At 50.3% G+C, this 9,517-nt stretch overlaps 1 long non-coding RNA gene and 1 other non-coding gene across 2 annotated transcripts; both read right to left on the bottom strand.

Annotated features, from left to right (window-relative positions):
- Window positions 1–4,829: 4,829 nt before the first annotated feature.
- Window positions 4,830–7,999, bottom strand: LOC106022745. Its single transcript, XR_001197628.3, has 5 exons — window positions 7,847–7,999; window positions 7,578–7,650; window positions 7,432–7,482; window positions 5,782–5,865; window positions 4,830–5,119 (listed from the first exon to the last, which is right to left on the bottom strand). It is a non-coding gene; the product is annotated as an uncharacterized LOC106022745 (long non-coding RNA).
- Window positions 7,031–7,163, bottom strand: LOC121141026. Its single transcript, XR_005877977.1, has one exon. It is a non-coding gene; the product is annotated as a small nucleolar RNA SNORA9 (small nucleolar RNA).
- Window positions 8,000–9,517: the final 1,518 nt, after the last annotated feature.

The following is a 9,517-nucleotide window of genomic DNA, read 5'->3' as shown; positions in this document are numbered from 1 at the left end:
CTCTGCCCCTCCAGACACTGCCCACTAAGGGTATACCTTGAACCTGGGGCAGAGCCAGCGACTAGCTGACCGGAAATGACCATAGAGAAGTCAGCCAGAAGCCTAATAAGTCGGACACACAGAATAAGACAGGTAAAAGCCACGTGGTAGAACGTTAATTAATACAAATATGGGTTACAGTACTCGGGAGGCAGAGGCAGGCGGATCTCTGTGAGTTCGAGGCCAGGCTGGACTGACAGCCTCCAAAACAATCAGAGAAACCCTGTCTCGTAAAACCAAATATATATATATATATATATACACATGGGTTAATTTAAATTATAAGAGCTAGTAAGGGCCGGGTGTTGGTGGCGCGCGCCTTTAATCCCAGCACTCGGGAGGCAGAGGCAGGCGGATCGCTGTGAGTTCGAGGTCAGCCTGGTCTACAAAGTTAGTTCCAGGACAGCCTCCAAAGCCACAGAGAAATCCTGTCTCGAAAAAACAAAAAACAAAAAACAAAAACAAACAAACAAAAAAAAAGAGCTAGTAAGGAACAAGCCTAAGCTACAGGCGGAGCTTTCATAATTGGTAAGTGTAAGCATTTCGATGGATCAGATGGGAAGGACAGGGATGGATTCTGGCATTTGGGAGCCAAAGAATACTAAGTGTTACAGCTTGGATGGAGAGGTATCCTGGCACTGGGGGGATCACAGAATATTGAGTGTTACAGCTCAGATGGGAAGGTATTCTGGCAAGTGGGAGCCAAGGAGCATAGCAGCTTACAGCCCTGCTGCAGGGAGAGGTTACCCCAGCCCTGCTCTGGCAGAAGACGTCCGTGTCCCGTGTTGTGGTGTGTCCGTTCTCACCCCCATTCCCCTGCCCCCCGCCCCCTACTCTGCTCTGCTCTGGGTCATCTCTGCCCCTGCAAAAGAAAGCCTCACCCGAACCTCATTCAAGAAATTTATTGAGAGGGAAGAATCCAGGAGAGTGGCTGCCCTCTGCCATGGTGGCAGAGGACAGCTGGCTAGTCCAAACAGCCACAAACTGAACAGACACAGGGTTTATATAGGGATTCTTAGGGGGTGGCATTTTTTCAGGGTGGAATTGGTCAGATCTCAATCCCTGAGCTTAGGATGGCTAGATCTCCTGTTCAGGGATTGGTTAGTTTTCTGCACAGGTTTAGGGTCAGATTTGGCTCTGGTTTCAGGGCCAAAGTGTGTTTCTTTCTCTGATCCTTTTTAGCCTTTTGGTTTGAATTTTAGGGCCAGGGTGCATTTCTTTCACTGGCTCTGATTCCAGGGATGAAGTGTGTTTCTTTGGCACTGGTTTCAGGGTCAGGGTACATTTCTTTGGTTCTGGTTGCAGGGCCAAAGTGTGTTTGTTTCTTTGGCTCTGCTCACGGTGTTTCTTTGGCTGGCCCCTTTTCCCTACAGTAAGTCTCCGTGTTGTTATTTGGTGCTGCTGGTACAAAGACTTGCTACTCATTGTTGAACTTACGTATGAATGGTGCATTTAGATATGGCTAGCTGACCACTCAGGTTTCTCTGTGCAGTCCTCCTGATTACAAGGTCTGCCCCAGAATGAGGGAAAGGGCAGCCCTCTCTGTTCCCTTCCCTCATTCTGGGAGGAGGCTAGATGGCAAGCCCTCGTGTCCCCAAATATGAGTTATTTTCAGGTCAACTTTGAGAGCTCTTGTATTCACAAATACCTTACTATTGTATTTTTTTTCCTTTGTTGTTTTTTCTTTTGGTTTTTTGAGACAAGGTCTCTCTGTGTATCCATGGCTGTCCTGGAACTCACTCTGTAGACCAGGCTGTCCTGGAACTCACAGAGATCCACCTGCCTCTGCCTGCTGAGTGCTGGAATTAAAGGTGTGTGACACCATCCTCCAACTGATAATTGTATTTCAATCACTTCATTTGATTTTTTTTTTTTTTGGTTTTTACGAGACAGGGTTTCTCTGTATTATTGTTTTAGAGGCTGTCGGTCCAGCCTGGCCTAGAACTCACAGAGATCCGCCTGCCTCTGCCTCCCGAGTGCTGGGATTAAAGGCGTGCACCACCACCGCCCGGCTTCATTTGATTTTTTAAATTATTTAATAATGCCACATACCTTATAAGATTGTAAGTTCTTATCCACCATGTGGTAAAAGCAGGTACCATTAGTGATAAAATGAGCCACTGGCCCCAAGTACTCCAGGTTCGGTAGCAGAGATCTGCTCCACCCTGGGGCAGCCAGGCTGCCTTCTGTGAAGCCTGGCATGGAAGCGCTGCATCCCCAGCCTCCTGGGGTAGTGCTTTGGTAGGGTTTCCCCAACCTGGGGACTCCCACCGCTAGGTTTCAATTCCCAAAAACCCAGACCTTTAAAAAGACCTGTGACATGTGCTGATTGAATCAAGAAGTGACGTGGCCGAGTTCCAGTAAAATCTGAGTCAAAGAACTCTGTAATCGACCAAAAAAAAAAAAAAAATCACCTGTCATGATATAGTGTATTTTTAGGTTTTTCTTCCCCTAACCACTTAAAAATCCCAAGACCATTCTTAGGTCAGAGGTTGACCAGCGGTGTTTCCCCAGCCTATCAACACATGACCCAGCCTCTCCCACTCCGGGGGCTTGCACAATGATGTTTTTGCATTGACTCCCATGACCCACACAGAGTTATTCTCATTTCATATTATTGAAGCCAAGGAGATAGCATCACATATATTTATTTATTTTGTTTTTCGAGACAGGGTTTCTCTATATTGTTTTGGAGGCTGTCATGAAATTCGCTCTGTAGACCAGGATAGTCTTGAACTCACAGAGATCCGCGTCCCTCTGCCTCCAGAGTGCTGGGATTAAAGGCGTGCACCAACGCCCGGCCTGGCATCACATTTAATTTCTTCCTGAATTTTTTTTTTGGGGGGGTTTTTTGAGACAGGGTTTCTCTGTGGCTTTGGAGGCTATCCTGGAACTCGCTTGGTAGTCCAGGCTGGTCTCGAACTCACAGAGATCCGCCTGCCTCTGCCTCCCGAGTGCTGGGATTAAAGGCGTGCGCCACCAACGCCCGGCTAATTTCTTCCTGAATTGAACCAACCCTGAACCCTTTCAACACCTGATCCAGAGGCTCCAGTTTAACTGGTCAATGTGGACAGGTTGTAGCCATTTGAAGTTCCCTCATGACATGGTCCTTATAAAATCAGACTAGCTCCAGGTGTTGGTGGCAAATGCCTTTAATCCCAGCACTCGGGAGGCAGAAGCAGGCGGATCTCTGTGAGTTCGAGGGCAGCCTGGTCTACAGAGCGAGTGCCAGGACAGCCTCCAAAGCTACACAGAGAAACCCTGTCTCGAAAAACCAAAAACAAACAAAAATCAGTCTAGCAGCTGGGCGTTGGTGGCGCACGCCTTTAATCCCAGCACTCGGGAGGCAGAGGCAGGCGGATCTCTGTGAGTTTGAGGCCAGCCTGGTCTACAAAGTGAGTTCCAGGACAGCCTCCAAAGCCACAGAGAAAGCCTGTCTCGAAAAACAAAAAAAGACAAACCAAAAACAAAAATCAGTCTAGCAGAACTCAGCAAACATGCAGACATAACAGGGTGGTGGGGCCACCACCCACTCAAGTCTGCTGGGGTCTGAGCAAACACTGGTAGTTTTACTATAGTCTAGCTCAGGGCCAAATTGGCCATCTATAATGGTGTCCATGTCCGTGTATGTGTGTGTGTGTTTGGTATTTTGCCTGTATGTCTGTGTGAGAGTGTTGGATTCTGGAGTTACAGAATGAGAGCTATGTGGTGCTGGAATTGAACCTGGGTCCTCTGAAGAACAGTCAGTGCTGTAAACCACTGAGCCATCTATCTCAGCGCCCAAACTACAGCTTTTTTAAATCCGACCTTTCCCTTTGCCTGCACTCAACAAGTTTTTCCTGCGCTCAACAAGGCCAGGGTCTGGCATCTCAGGCACTGCTCTATTCAGTGTGTCAGTAGCAATGAAACCTGGTCTACTCATTGTTCCCTCAGTAGCTGATTTCCTGACAGTGATGCTTGTGTGAAATAGCCCTCTATGCACACCTATGGGAACACCACAGATTGACCCCAGGGTCTATGCACACCTATGGGTACACCAGATTGACCCTTGGGGGTCTACACACACCTCTGGGTACACCACAGATTGACCCTTGGGGGTCTATGCACGCCTATGGGTACACCAGATTGACCCTTGGGGGTCTATGCACGCCTATGGGTACACCAGATTGACCCTGGGGGTCTATGCACACCTATGGGTGGGTACACCACAGGGCTTCCTGTCCTCCATCCAAATACTTATAAGTAGTTTTGGCCTCAAATGTGTCTGTGTACTTGTACCCAAAAAGGCCAAAAGAGGGTATTGGGTTCCCCAGAACAAGTTTTAAATGGCTGTAAGTCAATTGAACCCAAGTCCTCTGGAAGAGCAGCTACAACTCTGAACCACTGAGCCAGCCCCCTTCAGTCGGGTAGGACAGGTAGGACACAGGGATGTCAGAAGACGGTTATCATGCTCTAGAACTGCAGTTACAGCTGTCAGCTGCATACCCTTGACTGCGGCACCATCAACCAAGAGCAGACCCTTCGGCTCTCAGGGTAGTTCCTGTCTCTCCTTTCCCACATAGCTGAGGTGACCACCACTCCAGCCCGCTTCACTGACTCAACCAAGTGCAAGTCCCAAATGGCCACTCAAAGCATAGCCAGGGATGAGGGGCAACAATCAAGGCACTCAAGAGGATACCTGGGCCCTTACCTCAAACCACAAGTGCCCAAGTGACCTTGGTCCACCTGGACTGAGCTTGTCACCTGTCAGTTTCTTTAACACAGAAATGGAAAAAAACAGGCTAAGACGATTCAGAAAAAACTAAATTTATTTGTCTTTTTTGGAAACTGGGTCTCTTGTAGCCCAGGATGGCCTTGAATTCATGATTGTCTTGCCTCTGCCTCCTGAGAGCTTGGATATAGCAAGCAGGTCTGCTTTCTTCCAGCCAGCTCCAATATCGTCACTGAGACAGCGCTTGTCTCCCACACACAGCATGGTCCTGAAGCACAGCAACTTGGGCCAAGAACCGGAAACTGCTGACCCCTTAGAGGGGTGGCAAACAGCAGGCTTCACATCAGGCCTGGCTTTCTGTTTCCTCATCTGCAGAGATCAGAAATGCCATATGGTTAAAATCAGGAAACACCACGAACCCAATGGCTGCTACAAATGCCTACTGCCATCAGGGACAATAGCAAAGCCTAAGCCAAGTTTCTGATTGCACCCAGTGAGCCAAAAGGCCTGTGCCCACACCCATCCCAGCTAGACATATGACGGCATGTATACCATGCTGAACTCCAACCACAGACAATCAATGCCATCTCCAAGTATCAGGGCCCGAGAAGCCCAGATACTGCAAGTTTTGAAATAGTCTTGTAAACTGAGTCAATCACATGACTTATGGACAGGCCACTGGTTTTTCTTTTGGTTGTTGTTGCTTGTTTTTGTTTCTGTTCTGTAACTCTCTGTAGACCAAGCTGTCTTCAGACTCCTAGAGATTCACCTGCCTCAGTCTCCAAAGTGCTTGGATTAATGGCACGAACTACCTTGTTGGCTACTGTTTTAAATACCTGGTGGCTAACAGACAACTACCACAAACAAAAGTGAAGCCCATAATTCAAACTCTTAGGAGGTGGAAGCATGAGACCAGTTCAAAGCCATCCTTGGCTATACAGACTTTGAGGTCTGCCTAACTTACGGGAGACACTTTCTCAAACTGGAACAAAACCCCAGAAGTGACCCAAAGCATCTTCTTGCATGCTCACCCCTCAGAAGATCCGTGAGTCAGCCTGGTAACCACTGATGTCACTTCAGGTCTCCCCCAGCTCTAGCACCTTGGGTTTCCTAGACTGAAGGAAGAGTCAGTGAGCTGCAAAGTGTCAACAGTAAGCTGGGGACCGCCTACATCATTCACCCCACAGCTCCCACACCCAGAAAATGACAAACCCTTCCACCCAAGCTTCCCCTCCTCCCTGAAAAGCTGTAGGGCTAGGGATACCAGCTATCAAATTTCAACCTGACAGTTCCTGCTGGAAAACCCCTGGACATACCTAACCAGAGTGGGAGAAAACCAACTCCCAAAGTTGCTTTCTGACTTCCATGTGCTGCGCCACCCATGTCCCACACACATAAAGTAAATAGAATCTAAGATTTTGGGTCAGCAGTGGTGGAGCACGCCTTTAATCCCAGCACTTGCAGGCAGAGGTAGGTGGATCTGTGAGCCTGAGGCTAGCCTGGTCTAGGCAGCTAGTTCTAGAACAGCAAAGGCTACACAAAGAAACCCTGTCAGCTGGGCGTTGGTGGTGCACATGTTTATTGAAGCACTGGGGAGGCAGAGGCAGGCGGATCTGACTTTGAGACCAGCCTGGTCTACAAGAGCTAGTTCCAGGACAGCCTCCAAAGCCAGAGAAACCCTGTCTGGGGGAGGGGGAACAAATTTGGAGTGGGGGCCTGGTATAGTGGCACACACCTTTAATCCCATCATCGGTAGACTTATCTCTGCATTCAGGACAATCCAGTGAAACCCCTGGCATGAAATGCACCAAGACAAGCATGAAGACACATTTGTGACCCCAAAACTTTGACCCGCCAAGGCAGGAGGACTGGGAATTCAAGGTCATTGTCACCTACATTTCAGGCCAGGTTAACCCACACAACGAGACCGTAAGTACTGGCACACCGGCAGGCCCCCACCTGCAGGCACTCAGTCCCTTCTAAGGTCTAGCCCCAGGACGGCATGCTGCCTCCCCAGACCCGGAAGCCACCAAATCATGTGCTTCCTCATCTGGAGTCTTTCCTGAGTCCTGGGGACCAAACTCCGGTTCTCAAGCCATGTACTTTGTGATTGTTTTAAGGATTTAATGGTTTGTACTAACTCTGGATCACAGAAGAACAGCCGATGACTTATTTGCCTCTACACAACTGGGCAAAACTTTTTCACCAGTTTAAAAAAGAAGGAAGTGCAGCATTTGTAAACTCTATTCACTTGAAATTTACCGTGGCAGGTGTCCGCTACATTGTCTGAAATTTCTATAACCTTGCTCTGGAGAGGGCAGGGCAAGGCCTCAAACCACTTCAAAGCTGCTCTGGCAAGCACTGTAGGAATGCACAGGGTCACCGCAGACCCAAGCACGCTGGAGGCTTGCTGAGGGCACCACTGAAACCTGCACGACCCAGACAGCCTCCGGTCCCCCCGGCCAACCCAAGTCCCCCAACGCTGGAGAATTGGTCCCGAAGGTGACTTAGACACACCAAGTTTAGCTCCAGAGGCCCCAGATGACCTCTCTTTTGCCTGAGGGAGGGAGTAAGGCTCTCCTGAAGCGGCTTTAAAAGATTAGACAATCTAAGCTGCTACATTAGTCTATGTGAAGTGTCTTTTAAACTCTCGTGACCACAGAAATAACATTAATACACACCTAAAGAAATGGCCTCTTCTTCCTCAGTCTTCTCAGGACGTATTTCCGAGGCTGGAGAAAAACCCGACACATTAATTCGACCACGGTTCAGAGAAATGAGGGCCCAGTTCCAGACAGGCAGAGCCCGGCTTTCACAACTGACTTACCAGGACATCTTGCAGGCGGCCGGTCAGCCCTCCCACGCTGCGGGTCGTCCGTCCACCTGGCCTCGATTTCCACCTACAAGGGGACAAGGCACATCGAGCCCCGGCCGGTGCTCTCCCGAGGGGAGAGCCTCCTTCGCGCGCAGGGGTCGCTGGTTTGCGACCAGGCCGGCCCAGGTTACCCCGAGGCACGTGTCTCCCCGCAGGAAGCCATGCCTACTCCACCGCAGCCTGGCCTCCTGCCTGCCGCCACCGCGCCCCGCGATCCCTACCTGGCCCCAGAGCAGCCCGGCATGACTCCTGGTCTCCGATGGCCGTAGATGCAGAAAAGGGGAGGAACGCGGCACAGGTGACCCAGGACGACACCGCCATGGCTGCCGGCAGCGCGCGCGCACGCGTATTTAGCGTCATTGGCAGAACACGGAGCCACGCTCGTGCCTAACGTCATCACGCAGCCCCTCCCCGAAGCCCGCGCGCGCGGGCTCCAGGACGGTGACGTCACGGTCCCGGGGCGTGGCCTTGGGCGCGGGCTTTGAGCGTTGAGCCCGCCCGGGTGGTGGCGGGCCGTCCCAGGCGGTCCCCAGCATCTGGTGACCGCCCTCCATGTCTTCTCAGCCAGGGGGGCTGGAGTGACACACCCAGGCGGCCCGGGCTGTCCCACAGGGGCATGTGCCCGGCTGGGCCACATGTGGACGTGGGGGGGCAAGAAAGAAAACCCTTCCAGAGTTTCATTTCCTCTCCTTTTAAAATATATGCCTGCCTCTTTTTTATTCTTCTAACATGACTACTTCATGCATTTATTTGAATGAAAAAATGAAAAGGCTTAAGGATTCAGGCATCATGCGGGCCTGCCCCTGTCACCTGGCAGAATGCACTCAGGCAGTACCCTGGTCAGCCCAGGGTTCCATCCATGAGCACTAGTCTGCACGCAGGTGCAAAGGACCGCTTTAAAAGACAGGACCCCCGCCCACCCACTTAAGCTGTCTTTCCAGATCCATCTTCCCACTGTTCCCCTGGGGCAGACAGGACTTTTCCTGTCTCCCTCTTCTCTTCTTCTTCTTCTTCTTTTTTTTTTTTTTTTTTTGGTTTTTCGAGACAGGGTTTCTCTGTATTATTTTGGAGCCTGTCCTGGACCTCGATCTGTAGATCAGGCTGGCCTCGAACTCACAGAGATCCACCTGCCTCTGCCTCCCGAGTGCTGGGATTAAAGGTGTGCGCCACCAACGCCCGGCTTCTCCCTCTTCTCTTCTGTCCTCTCTCTGTGTCTCTTTACCTCTTTTCTCTTTCCTTCCCTTTCCCTTCCATTTCTAATAAAACTTCTCACTTAAGCTCTGTCTGCCTGGCATGTTTGTGCCCCGCCTCGGTCACTCTGTGCTGCCATGGAATCTGCCATGGTCCCCCACGAAAGGTCCCCCTCCCAGGTTTAGCCTAACAAAAGGAAAGGACGGAAAGGAGTAAACTAAACTCAAAGGCTTCACTTCTAATAATTTATAAATGAAGGGACCAGACCCTCACTCAGCCCCCTGCTTTAGCAGCCATGACAGGCTACAGAAAAGACACACAGGCCTCTGACACAAGGAAACTCCAGGGCCTCTGGCCTCCCGGAGACTAGGGCCAAAACTGACCATGAAGAAACTCCAGACCACCCACCCCCAGCCTCCTAGATGCTGGGTTCCTAGGAACTGTTTGTCCACAAAAGAAACTCCAGGGGGGACCAAAACCTCCCCTGTAGTCTCCAGGATATAGTTCTGAAAACTATTGGTGTCTATGTACAACAGGTCACCTGCAAGTAACAAGACAATACCATAGAAACCACAGCATGTTCCCTCCCAGCACTGACCAATGAAAATAATTGGTACACAGGTATGTCATGCCAAAATATGACTTTGAGAAATTCTCCTGATTGTTCCCAAATGTCACCAATCAGAAAGCAACCCATACCT

Source organism: Mesocricetus auratus, unplaced genomic scaffold (assembly GCF_017639785.1).
Source record: "Mesocricetus auratus isolate SY011 unplaced genomic scaffold, BCM_Maur_2.0 Super-Scaffold_100006, whole genome shotgun sequence".
Classification (NCBI taxonomy): Eukaryota; Metazoa; Chordata; class Mammalia; order Rodentia; family Cricetidae; genus Mesocricetus; species Mesocricetus auratus.
This window is presented reverse-complemented; position numbering and strand designations above follow the sequence as displayed.